Here is a 13,104-nt window from a genome sequence, read left to right on the forward strand (position 1 = left end):
ACTTTAGGTTCATCATAAATGCTAGCTAGATAGTTTTATGAAAAACAAACGTTAGGTTCATCATAGATGCGAGCTAGATGTTTTTATCTTTCATTAGGTTCAACAAAGATGCTAGCTAGATATATTTTATCCTTGGTTAGGTTCAACAAAGAAGTTAGCTGGGTATTTTTATGAAAAACGTACTTTAGGTTCATTATAAATGCTAGCTCGATGTTTTTTTATCTTTAGTTAGGTTCATCATAAATGCTAGCTAGATAGTTTTATGAAAAACAAACGTTAGGTTCATCATAAATGCTAGCTAGATGTTTTTGTCTTTCGTTAGGTTCATCATAAATGCTAGCTAGATGTTTTTTATTATTAGTTAGGTTCAACAAAGATGTTAGCTAGATACTTTTATGAAAAACATAAATTAAGTTCGTCCTAAATGCTAGCTAGATGTTTTTATCTTTAGTTGGGTTTTAACGAAGATGCTAGCTAGATAATTTTATGAAAAACATAAATTAAGTTCGTCATAAATGCTAGCTAGATGTTTTTATCTTTAGTTGGGTTTTAACGAAGATGCTAGCTAGATAATTTCATGAAAAACATACATTAAGTTCGTCATAAATGCTATCTAGATGTTTTCATCTTTAGTTGGGTTTTAACGAAGATGCTAGCTAGATCGTTTTATGAAAAACAAACGTTAGGTTCATCATAGATGCTAGCTAGATGTTTTTATCTTTCGTTAGGTTCAACAAGGAAGCTAGCTAAATAGTTTAATGAAAAACGTACATTAGCTTCATCATAAATGCTAGCTCGATGTTTTTTATCTTTAGTTAGGTTCATCATAAATGTTAGCTAGATAATTTTATGAAAAGACGTAAATTAGTTTCATCCTAAATGCTAGCTAGATGTTTTTATCTTTAGTTGGGTTTTATCGAAGATGCTAACTAGATACTTTTATGAAAAACAAACGTTAGGTTCATTATAGATGCAAGCTAGATGTTTTTATCTTTCGTTAGGTTCAACAAAGAAGCTAGCTAAATAGTTTAATGAAAAACGCACATTAGGTTCATCATAAATGCTAGCTAGATTTTTTTTTCTTTAGTTAGGTTCATCATAAATGTTAACTAATTGTTTTTATCTTTAGTGAGGTTCATCAAAGATGCTAGCTAGATAATTGAATGAAAACGTACATTAGGTTCATCACAAACGCTAGCTAGGTGTTTTTATCCTTAGTTAGGTTAAAAAAAATGCTAGCTGGATAGTTTTATGAAAAACACAGGTTATGTTCATTATAGATGCTAGCTAGATGTTTTTATCTTTCGTTAGGTTTATCATAGATGCTAGCTAGATATATTTGTATCCTTAGTTAGGTTCAACAAAGATGTTAGCTAGATAATTTCATGAAAAACAAACGTTAGGTTCATCATAGATGCTAGCTAGATGTTTTTATCTTTCGTTAGGTTCAACAAAGAAGCTAGCTAAATAGCTTAATGAAAAACGTACATTAGGTTCATCATAAATGCTAGCTCGATGTTTTTTTATCTTTAGTTAGGTTCATGATAAATTTTAGCTAGATAATTTTATGAAATGACGTAAATTAGTTTCATCCTAAATGCTAGTTAGATGTTTTTATCTTTAGTTGGGTTTTATCGAAGATGCTAGCTAGATAGTTTTATGAAAAACACAGGTTAGGTTTATTATAAATGCTAGCTAGATGTTTTTATCTTTCGTTAGGTTTATCATAGATACTAGCTAGATATATTTTATCCTAATTTAGGTTCAACAAAGATGTTAGCTAGATAATTTCATGAAAAACATACATTAAGTCCGTCATAAATGCTAGCTAGATGTTTTTATCTTTCGTTAGGTTTATCATAAATGCTAGCTAGATATATTTTATCCTAATTTAGGTTCAACAAAGATGTTAGCTAAACAATTTTATGAAAAACATACATTAAGTTCGTCATAAATGCTAGTTAGATGTTTTTATCTTTAGTTGGGTTTTAACGAAGATGCTACCTAGATAGTTTTATGAAAAACAAACGTTAGGTTCATCATAGATGCAAGCTAGATGTTTTTGTCTTTCGTTAGGTTCATCATAAATGCTAGCTAGATGTTTTTATCCTTAGGTTCAAAAAATATGCTAGCTAGATAGTTTTATGAAAGACACAGGTTAGGTTCATTATAAATACTAGCTAGAAGTTTTTGTCTTTCGTTAGGTCCATCATAAATGCTAGCTAGATGTTTTTATCCTTAGTTAGGTTCAACAAAGATGTTAGCTAGATAATTTTATGAAAAACATAAATTAAGTTCGTCCTAAATGCTAGCTAGATGTTTTTATCTTTAGTTGGGTTTTAACGAAGATGCTAGCTAGATAATTTTATGAAAAACATAAATTAAGTTCGTCATAAATGCTAGCTAGATGTTTTTTATCTTTAGTTGGGTTTTAATAAAGATGCTAGCTAGATAGTTTTATGAAAAACAAACGTTAGGTTCATCATAAATGCAAGCTCGATGTTTTTTTATCTTTAGTTAGGTTCATCATAAATGCTAGCTAGATAGTTTTATGCAAAAAATACTTTAGGTTCATCATAAATGCTAACTAGATAGTTTTATGAAAAACAAACGTTAGGTTCATCATAGATGCGAGCTAGATGTTGTTATATTTCGTTAGGTTCAACAAAGATGCTAGCTAGATATATTTTATCCTTAGTTAGGTTCAACAAAGAAGTTAGCTGGGTATTTTTATGAAAAACGTACTTTAGGTTCATTATAAATGCTAGCTCGATGTTTTTTTATCTTTAGTTAGGTTCATCATAAATGCTAGCTAGATAGTTTTATGAAAAACAAACGTTAGGTTCATCATAAATGCTAGCTAGATGTTTTTATCTTTCGTTAGGTTCAACAAAGATGTTAGCTAGATAATTTTATGAAAAACATAAATTAAGTTCGTCCTAAATGCTAGCTAGATGTTTTTATCTTTAGTTGGGTTTTAACGAAGATGCTAGCTAGATAATTTTATGAAAAACATAAATTAAGTTCGTCATAAATGCTAGCTAGATGTTTTTATCTTTAGTTGGGTTTTAATAAAGATGCTAGCTAGATAGTTTTATGAAAAACAAACGTTAGGTTCATCATAAATGCTAGCTTGATGTTTTTTTATCTTTAGTTAGGTTCATCATAAATGCTAGCTAGATAGTTTTATGCAAAACATACTTTAGGTTCATCATAAATGCTAGCTAGATAGTTTTATGAAAAACAAACGTTAGGTTCATCATAGATGCGAGCTAGATGTTTTTATCTTTCGTTAGGTTCAACAAAGAAGCTATCTAGATATATTTTATCCTTAGTTAGGTTCAACAAAGAAGTTAGCTGGGTATTTTTATGAAAAACGTACTTTAGGTTCATCATGAATGCTAGCTCGATGTTTTTTATCTTTAGTTAGGTTCATCATAAATGCTAGCTAGATAGTTTTATGAAAAACAAACGTTAGGTTCATCATAAATGCTAGCTAGATGTTTTTTATCTTTCGTTAGGTTCATCATAAATGCTAGCTAGATGTTTTTATCCTTAGTTAGGTTCAACAAAGATGTTAGCTAGATAATTTTATGAAAAACATAAATTAAGTTCGTCCTAAATGCTAGCTAGATCTTTTTATCTTTAGTTGGGTTTTAACGAAGATGCTGGCTAGATAATTTTATGAAAAACATAAATTAAGTTCATCATAAATGCTAGCTAGATGTTTTTATCTTTAGTTAGGTTCATCATAAATGCTAGCTAGATAGTTTTATGCAAAACATACTTTAGGTTCATCATAAATGCTACTTAGATAGTTTTATGAAAAACAAACGTTAGGTTCATCATAGATGCGAGCTAGATGTTTTTATCTTTCGTTAGGTTCAACAAAGATGCTAGCTAGATATATTTTATCCTTAGTTATGTTCAACCAAGAAGTTAGCTGGGTATTTTTATGAAAAACGTACTTTAGGTTCATCATAAATGCTAGCTCGATGTTTTTTTATCTTTATTTAGGTTCATCATAAATGCTAGCTCAATGTGTTTTTATCTTTAGTTAGGTTCATCATAAATGCTAGCTCGATGTTTTTTTATCTTTAGTTAGGTTCATCATAAATGCTAGCTGGATAGTTTTATGAAAAACAAACGTTAGGTTCATCATAGATGCGAGCTAGATGTTTTTATCTTTCGTTAGGTTCAACAAAGATGCTAGCTAGATATATTTTATCCTTAGTTAGGTTCAACAAAGAAGTTAGCTGGGTATTTTTATGAAAAACGTACTTTAGGTTCATCATAAATGCTAGCTCGATGTTTTATGAAAAACAAACGTTAGGTTCATCATAAATGCTAGCTAGATGTTTTTATCCTTAGTTAGGTTCAACAAAGATGCTAGCTAGATAATTTTATGAAAAACATAAATTAAGTTCGTCCTAAATGCTAGCTACATGTTTTTATCTTTAGTTGGGTTTTAACGAAGATGCTAGCTAGATAATTTTATGAAAAACATAAATTAAGTTCATCATAAATGCTAGCTAGATGTTTTTATCTTTTTAGTCAGTTTCATCATAAATGTTAGCTAGATAATTTTATGAAAAGACGTACATTAGTTTCATCCTAAATGCTAGCTAGATGTTATTTTATCTTTATTAAGTTTCATCAAACACACAAGATGGATATTTTGAAGAAACACTTACGTTAGCCTGAAGGTTTTTTGGATGTTTATAAAAACAACAACAACATGTCAACCTCGTGTCACTTCTGTGATTGACATGTGTCAGTCCAGGGTGAACTTTCCTCTTTTCCCATCATCAACTCCAGCCTCCTTCCACGTGACCCGCCAGAACCTTCTAGAAAATAAAGACGTATTCTTTACCGCCTTTTACAGGACAAAGTGCTGCGCCTGCAGGCAAGAAAAAAGGGAAAAGAGCAATCCTGCTCTTGACTTTGTTTGCTGCATCTTGTCCAGGTCACTTACCCCCCACAAGTAGAGACCCCCAGTAGAGGCCCCCAGGGAACAGGACCGGCATGCTGGCATCTGAAAGCAGGACTTTGTTGGTTTCTTGTCTCGGGTGTTGTCTCTTAAATGGCTGCCTTTTTCACCGGCCAGGAGGAGCCATTAAAGCCCTTTATGTTTGTGTCACTGAGCGCTGGCCTCCTCCTCCTCCTCCTCCTCCTCCTCAGATAAGGAGACGACGCAGTAGTTGGACGGAATGTGACGGACCAAAGACATGGAACGCAGTTTTCCTTTTGTTTCCATGTTAAAAAATTCCCACCAAAATGGCTTAAATCATTTAAAATTCTAATGTTGTACAAATTATTGTCAGTGGGAGACAGGTCTGGACTACAGGCAGGCCGGTCTAGTGCCCGCACTCTTTTACTACGAAGCCACGCTGTTGTAACACCTGGCTCGGCATCGTCTTGCTGAAATAAGCAGGGGCGTCCAAAAGCTGTATGTACCTTTCAGCATTAATTGTGCCTTCACAGATGTGTAAGTTAGCCATGCCTTGGGCGCTAATACACCCCCATACCCCCTAAAAATATTGCACTTAGAACAATCCGGATGGTTCTTAAACTCTTTGGTCCGAAGGACACGACGTCCACGGTTTCCAAAAACAATTTGAAATGTGGACTCGTCAGACCACAGAACACTTTCCCACTTTGCATCAGTCCATCTTAGACAAAATCAGGCCCGGCAAAGCCGGCGGCGTTTCTGGGTGTTGTTGATAAAACGGCATTGGCTTTGCATAGTAGAGTTTTAACTTGATTTTACAGAGACTTAGCTGTCACTTCCTCCTCCTCAGATAAGGAGACGACGCAGTAGTTGGACGGAATGTGACGGACCAAAGACATGGAACGCAGTTTTCCTTTTGTTTCCATGTTAAAAAATTCCCACCAAAATGGCTTAAATCATTTAAAATTCTAATGTTGTACAAATTATTGTCAGTGGGAGACAGGTCTGGACTACAGGCAGGCCGGTCTAGTACCCGCACTATTTTACTACGAAGCCACGCTGTTGTAACACCTGGCTCGGCATCGTCTTGCTGAGCGCTTTGAGTACCTTGAAGGTAGAAAAGCGCTATACAAGTACAACCCATTTAAATAAGCAGGGGCGTCCAAAAGCTGTATGTACCTTTCTGAATGAATGGTGCCTTCACAGATGTGTAAGTTAGCCATGCTTTGGGCGCTAATACACCCCCGTACCCCCTAAAAATATTGCACTTAGAACAATCCGGATGGTTCTTAAAACTCTTTGGTCCAAAGGACACGACGTCCACGGTTTCCAAAAACAATTTGAAATGTGGACTCGTCAGACCACAGAACACTTTCCCACTTTGCATCAGTCCATCTTAGACAAACCCGGGCCCGGCAAAGCCGGTGGCGTTTCTGGGTGTTGTTGATAAAACGGCATTGGCTTTGCATAGTAGAGTTTTAACTTGATTTTACAGAGACTTAGCTGTCACTTCCTCCTCCTCCTCCTCCTCCTCCTCAGATAAGGAGACGACGCACTAGTTGGACGGAATGTGACGGACCAAAGAGATGGAACGTAGTTTTCCTTTTGTTTCCATGTTAAAAAATTCTCACCAAAATGCCTTAAATCATTTAAAATGCTAATGTTGTACAAATTATTGTCAGTGGGAGACAGGTCTGGACTACAGGCAGGCCGGTCTAGTACCCGCACTATTTTACTACAAAGCCACGCTGTTGTAAAACCTGGCGTTTCTGGGTGTTGTTGATAAAATGGCGTTGGCTTTGCATAGTAGAGTTTTAACTTGATTTTACAGAGACTTAGCTGTCACTTCCTCCTCCTCCTCCTCCTCCTCAGATAAGGAGACGACGCACTAGTTGGACGGAAAGTCCATCTTAGACAAACTTGGGCCCGGCAAAGCCGGCGGCGTTTCTGGGTGTTGTTGATAAAATGGCGTTGGCTTTACATAGTAGAGTTTTAACTTGATTTTACAGAGACTTAGCTGTCACTTCCTCCCCCTCAGATAAGGAGACGACGCACTAGTTGGACGGAATGTGACGGACCAAAGACACGGAACGCAGTTTTCCTTTTGTTTCCATGTTAAAAAATTCTCACCAAAATGGCTTAAATCATTTAAAATTCTAATGTTGTAAGCATTATTGTCAATGGGAGACAGGTCTGGACTACAGGCAGGCCGGTCTAGTACCCGCACTATTTTACTACGAAGCCACGCTGTTGTAACACCTGGCTCGGCATCGTCTTGCTGAAATAAGCAGGGGCGTCCAAAAGCTGTATGTACCTTTCAGGATGAATGGTGCCTTCACATATGTGTAAGTTAGCCATGCCTTGGGCGCTAATGCAACCCCATAGCCCCTTCAAATATTGCACCTAGAACAATCCGGATGGTTCTTAAACTCTTTGGTCCGAAGGACACGACGTCCACGGTTTCCAAAAACAATTTGAAATGTGGACTCGTCAGACCACAGAACACTTTCCCACTTTGCGTCAGTCCATCTTAGACAAACTCGGGCCCGGCAAAGCCGGCGGCGTTTCTGGGTGTTGTTGATAAAAATGGCGTTGGCTTTGCATAGTAGAGTTTTAACTTGATTTTACAGAGACTTAGCTGTCAGTTCCTCCTCCTTCTCCTCCTCCTCAGATAAGGAGACGACGCACTAGTTGGACGGAATGTGACGGACCAAAGAGATGGAACGTAGTTTTCCTTTTGTTTCCATGTTAAAAAAGTCTCACCAAAATGGCTTAAATCATTTAAAATTCTAATGTTGTACAAATTATTGTCAGTGGGAGACAGGTCTGGACTACAGGCAGGCCGGTGTAGTACCCGCACTATTTTACTACGAAGCCACGCTGTTGTAACACCTGGCGTTTCTGGGTGTTGTTGATAAAATGGCGTTGGCTTTGCATAGTAGAGTTTTAACTTGATTTTACAGAGACTTAGCTGTCACTTCCTCCTCCTCAGATAAGGAGACGACGCACTAGTTGGACGGAATGTGACGGACCAAAGACATGGAACGTAGTTTTCCTTTTGTTTCCATGTTAAAAAATTCCCACCAAAATGGCTTAAATCATTTAAAATTCTAATGTTGTACAAATTATTGTCAGTGGGAGACAGGTCTGGACTACAGGCAGGCCGGTCTAGTACCCGCACTATTTTACTACGAAGCCACGCTGTTGTAACACCTGGCTCGGCATCGTCTTGCTGAGCGCTTTGAGTACCTTGAAGGTAGAAAAGCGCTATTCAAGTACAACCCATTTAAATAAGCAGGGGCGTCCAAAAGCTGTATGTACCTTTCTGAATTAATGGTGCCTTCACAGATGTGTAAGTTAGCCATGCCTTGGGCGCTAATACACCCCCATACCCCCTTCCAATATTGCACCTAGAACAATCCGGATGGTTCTTAAACTCTTTGGTCCGAAGGACACGACGTCCACGGTTTCCAAAAACAATTTGAAATGTGGACTCGTCAGACCACAGAGCACTTTCCCAATTTGCATCAGTCCATCTTAGACAAAATCAGGCCCGGCAAAGCCGGCGGCGTTTCTGGGTGTTGTTGATAAAACGGCATTGGCTTTGCATAGTAGAGTTTTAACTTGATTTTACAGAGACTTAGCTGTCACTTCCTCCTCCTCCTCCTCAGATAAGGAGACGACGCACTAGTTGGACGGAATGTGACGGACCAAAGAGATGGAACGTAGTTTTCCTTTTGTTTCCATGTTAAAAAATTCTCACCAAAATGGCTTAAATCATTTAAAATGCTAATGTTGTACAAATTATTGTCAGTGGGAGACAGGTCTGGACTACAGGCAGGCCGGTCTAGTACCCGCACTATTTTACTACGAAGCCACGCTGTTGTAAAACCTGGCGTTTCTGGGTGTTGTTGATAAAAAGGCGTTGGCTTTGCATAGTAGAGTTTTAACTTGATTTTACAGAGACTTACCTGTTACTTCCTCCTCCTCCACCTCCTCCTCCTCCTCCTCAGATAAGGAGACGACGCACTAGTTGGACGGAAAGTCCATCTTAGACAAACTCGGGCCCGGCAAAGCCGGCGGCGTTTCTGGGTGTTGTTGATAAAATGGCGTTGGCTTTGCATAGTAGAGTTTTAACTTGATTTTACAGAGACTTAGCTGTCACTTCCTCCTCCTCCTCCTCCTCCTCAGATAAGGAGACGACGCACTAGTTGGACGGAATGTGACGGACCAAAGACATGGAACGCAGTTTTCCTTTTGTTTCCATGTGAAAAAATTCTCACCAAAATGGCTTAAATCATTTAAAATTCTAATGTTGTACAAATTATTGTCAGTGGGAGACAAGTCTGGACTACAGGCAGGCCGGGCTAGTACCCGCACTATTTTACTAGGAAGCCACGCTGTTGTAACACCTGGCTCGGCATCGTCTTGCTGAGCGCTTTGAGTACCTTGAAGGTAGAAAAGGGCTATACAAGTACAACCCATTTAAATAAGCAGGGGCGTCCAAAAGCTGTATGTACCTTTCAGCATTAATGGTGCCTTCACAGATGTGTAAGTTAGCCATGCCTTGGGCGCTAATACACCCCCGTACCCCCTAAAAATATTGCACTTAGAACAATCCGGATGGTTCTTAAACTCTTTGGTCCGAAGGACACGACGTCCACGGTTTCCAAAAACAATTTGAAATGTGGACTCGTCAGACCACAGAACACTTTCCCACTTTGCATCAGTCCATCTTAGACAAACTCGGGCCCGGCAAAGCCGGCGGCGTTTCTGGGTGTTGTTGATAAAATGGCGTTGGCTTTGCATAGTAGAGTTTTAACTTGATTTTACAGAGACTTAGCTGTCACTTCCTCCCCCTCAGATAAGAAGACGACGCACTAGTTGGACGGAATGTGACGGACCAAAGACACGGAACGCAGTTTTCCTTTTGTTTCCATGTTAAAAAATTCGCACCAAAATGGCTTAAATCATTTAAAATTCTAATGTTGTACAAATTATTGTCAATGGGAGACAGGTCTGGACTAAAGGCAGGCCGGTGTAGTACCCGCACTATTTTACTACGAAGCCACGCTGTTGTAACACCTGGCTCGGCATCGTCTTGCTGAAATAAGCAGGGGCGTCCAAAAGCTGTATGTACCTTTCTGGATTAATTGTGCCTTCACAGATGTGTAAGTTAGCCATGCCTTGGGTGCTAATACACCCCCGTACCCCCTTCAAATATTGCACCTAGAACAATACGGATGGTTCTTAAACTCTTTGGTCCGAAGGACACGACGTCCACGGTTTCCAAAAACAATTTGAAATGTGGACTCGTCAGACCACAGAACACTTTCCCACTTTGCATCAGTCCATCTTAGACAAACTCGGGCCCGGCAAAGCCGGCGGCGTTTCTGGGTGTTGTTGATAAAACGGCATTGGCTTTGCATAGTAGAGTTTTAACTTGATTTTACAGAGACTTAGCTGTCACTTCCTCCTCCTCCTCCTCCTCCTCCTCCTCAGATAAGGAGACGACGCACTAGTTGGACGGAATGTGACGGACCAAAGAGATGGAACGTAGTTTTCCTTTTGTTTCCATGTTAAAAAATTCTCACCAAAATGGCTTAAATCATTTAAAATGCTAATGTTGTACAAATTATTGTCAGTGGGAGACAGGTCTGGACTACAGGCAGGCCGGTCTAGTACCCGCACTATTTTACTACGAAGCCACGCTGTTGTAACACCTGGCTCGGCATCGTCTTGCTGAAATAAGCAGGGGCGTCCATAATAACGTTGCTTGGATTGCTCCAAAAGCTGTATGTACCTTTCTGAATTAATGGTGCCTTCACAGATGTGTAAGTTAGCCATGCCTTGGGCGCTAATACACCCCCGTACCCCCTAAAAATATTGCACTTAGAACAATCCGGATGGTTCTTAAACTCTTTGGTCCAAAGGACACGACGTCCACGGTTTCCAAAAACAATTTGAAATGTGGACTCGTCAGACCACAGAACACTTTCCCACTTTGCATCAGTCCATCTTAGACAAAATCGGGCCCGGCAAAGCCGGCGGCGTTTCTGGGTGTTGTTGATAAAAATGGCGTTGGCTTTGCATAGTAGAGTTTTAACTTGATTTTACAGAGACTTAGCTGTCACTTCCTCCTCCTCAGATAAGGAGACGACGCACTAGTTGGACGGAATGTGACGGACCAAAGACACGGAACGCAGTTTTCCTTTTGTTTCCATGTTAAAAAATTCTCACCAAAATGGCTTAAATCATTTAAAATTCTAATGTTGTAAGCATTATTGTCAATGGGAGACAGGTCCGGACTACAGGCAGGCCGGTCTAGTACCCGCACTATTTTACTACGAAGCCACGCTGTTGTAACACCTGGCTCGGCATCGTCTTGCTGAAATAAGCAGGGGCGTCCAAAAGCTGTATGTACCTTTCTGAATTAATGGTGCCTTCACAGATGTGTAAGTTAGCCATGCCTTACCCCCTTCAAATATTGCACCTAGAACAATCCGGATGGTTCTTAAACTCTTTGGTCCAAAGGACACGACGTCCACGGTTTCCAAAAACAATTTGAAATGTGGACTCGTCAGACCACAGAACACTTTCCCACTTTGCATCAGTCCATCTTAGACAAAATCGGGCCCGGCAAAGCCGGCGGCGTTTCTGGGTGTTGTTGATAAAAATGGCGTTGGCTTTGCATAGTAGAGTTTTAACTTGATTTTATAAAGACTTAGCTGTCACTTCCTCCTCCTCAGATAAGGAGACGACGCACTAGTTGGACGGAATGTGACGGACCAAAGAGATTGAACGTAGTTTTCCTTTTGTTTCCATGTTAAAAATGTTCACCAAAATGGCTTAAATCATTTAAAATTCTAATGTTGTACAAATTATTGTCGATGGGAGACAGGTCTGGACTACAGGCAGGCCGGTCTAGTGCCCGCACTCTTTTACTACGAAGCCACGCTGTTGTAACACCTGGCTCGGCATCGTCTTGCTGAAATAAGCAGGGGCGTCCAAAAGCTGTATGTACCTTTCAGCATTAATTGTGCCTTCACAGATGTGTAAGTTAGCCATGCCTTGGGCGCTAATACACCCCCATACCCCCTAAAAATATTGCACTTAGAACAATCCGGATGGTTCTTAAACTCTTTGGTCCAAAGGACACGACGTCCACGGTTTCCAAAAACAATTTGAAATGTGGACTCGTCAGACCACAGAACACTTTCCCACTTTGCATCAGTCCATCTTAGACAAAATCGGGCCCGGCAAAGCCGGCGGCGTTTCTGGGTGTTGTTGATAAAAATGGCGTTGGCTTTGCATAGTAGAGTTTTAACTTGATTTTACAGAGACTTAGCTGTCACTTCCTCCTCCTCAGATAAGGAGACGACGCACTAGTTGGACGGAATGTGACGGACCAAAGACACGGAACGCAGTTTTCCTTTTGTTTCCATGTTAAAAAATTCTCACCAAAATGGCTTAAATCATTTAAAATTCTAATGTTGTAAGCATTATTGTCAATGGGAGACAGGTCCGGACTACAGGCAGGCCGGTCTAGTACCCGCACTATTTTACTACGAAGCCACGCTGTTGTAACACCTGGCTCGGCATCGTCTTGCTGAAATAAGCAGGGGCGTCCAAAAGCTGTATGTACCTTTCTGAATTAATGGTGCCTTCACAGATGTGTAAGTTAGCCATGCCTTACCCCCTTCAAATATTGCACCTAGAACAATCCGGATGGTTCTTAAACTCTTTGGTCCAAAGGACACGACGTCCACGGTTTCCAAAAACAATTTGAAATGTGGACTCGTCAGACCACAGAACACTTTCCCACTTTGCATCAGTCCATCTTAGACAAAATCGGGCCCGGCAAAGCCGGCGGCGTTTCTGGGTGTTGTTGATAAAAATGGCGTTGGCTTTGCATAGTAGAGTTTTAACTTGATTTTATAAAGACTTAGCTGTCACTTCCTCCTCCTCAGATAAGGAGACGACGCACTAGTTGGACGGAATGTGACGGACCAAAGAGATTGAACGTAGTTTTCCTTTTGTTTCCATGTTAAAAATGTTCACCAAAATGGCTTAAATCATTTAAAATTCTAATGTTGTACAAATTATTGTCGATGGGAGACAGGTCTGGACTACAGGCAGGCCGGTCTAGTGCC

Source organism: Nerophis ophidion, linkage group LG06 (genome assembly GCF_033978795.1).
Source record: "Nerophis ophidion isolate RoL-2023_Sa linkage group LG06, RoL_Noph_v1.0, whole genome shotgun sequence".
Taxonomy (NCBI): Eukaryota; Metazoa; Chordata; class Actinopteri; order Syngnathiformes; family Syngnathidae; genus Nerophis; species Nerophis ophidion.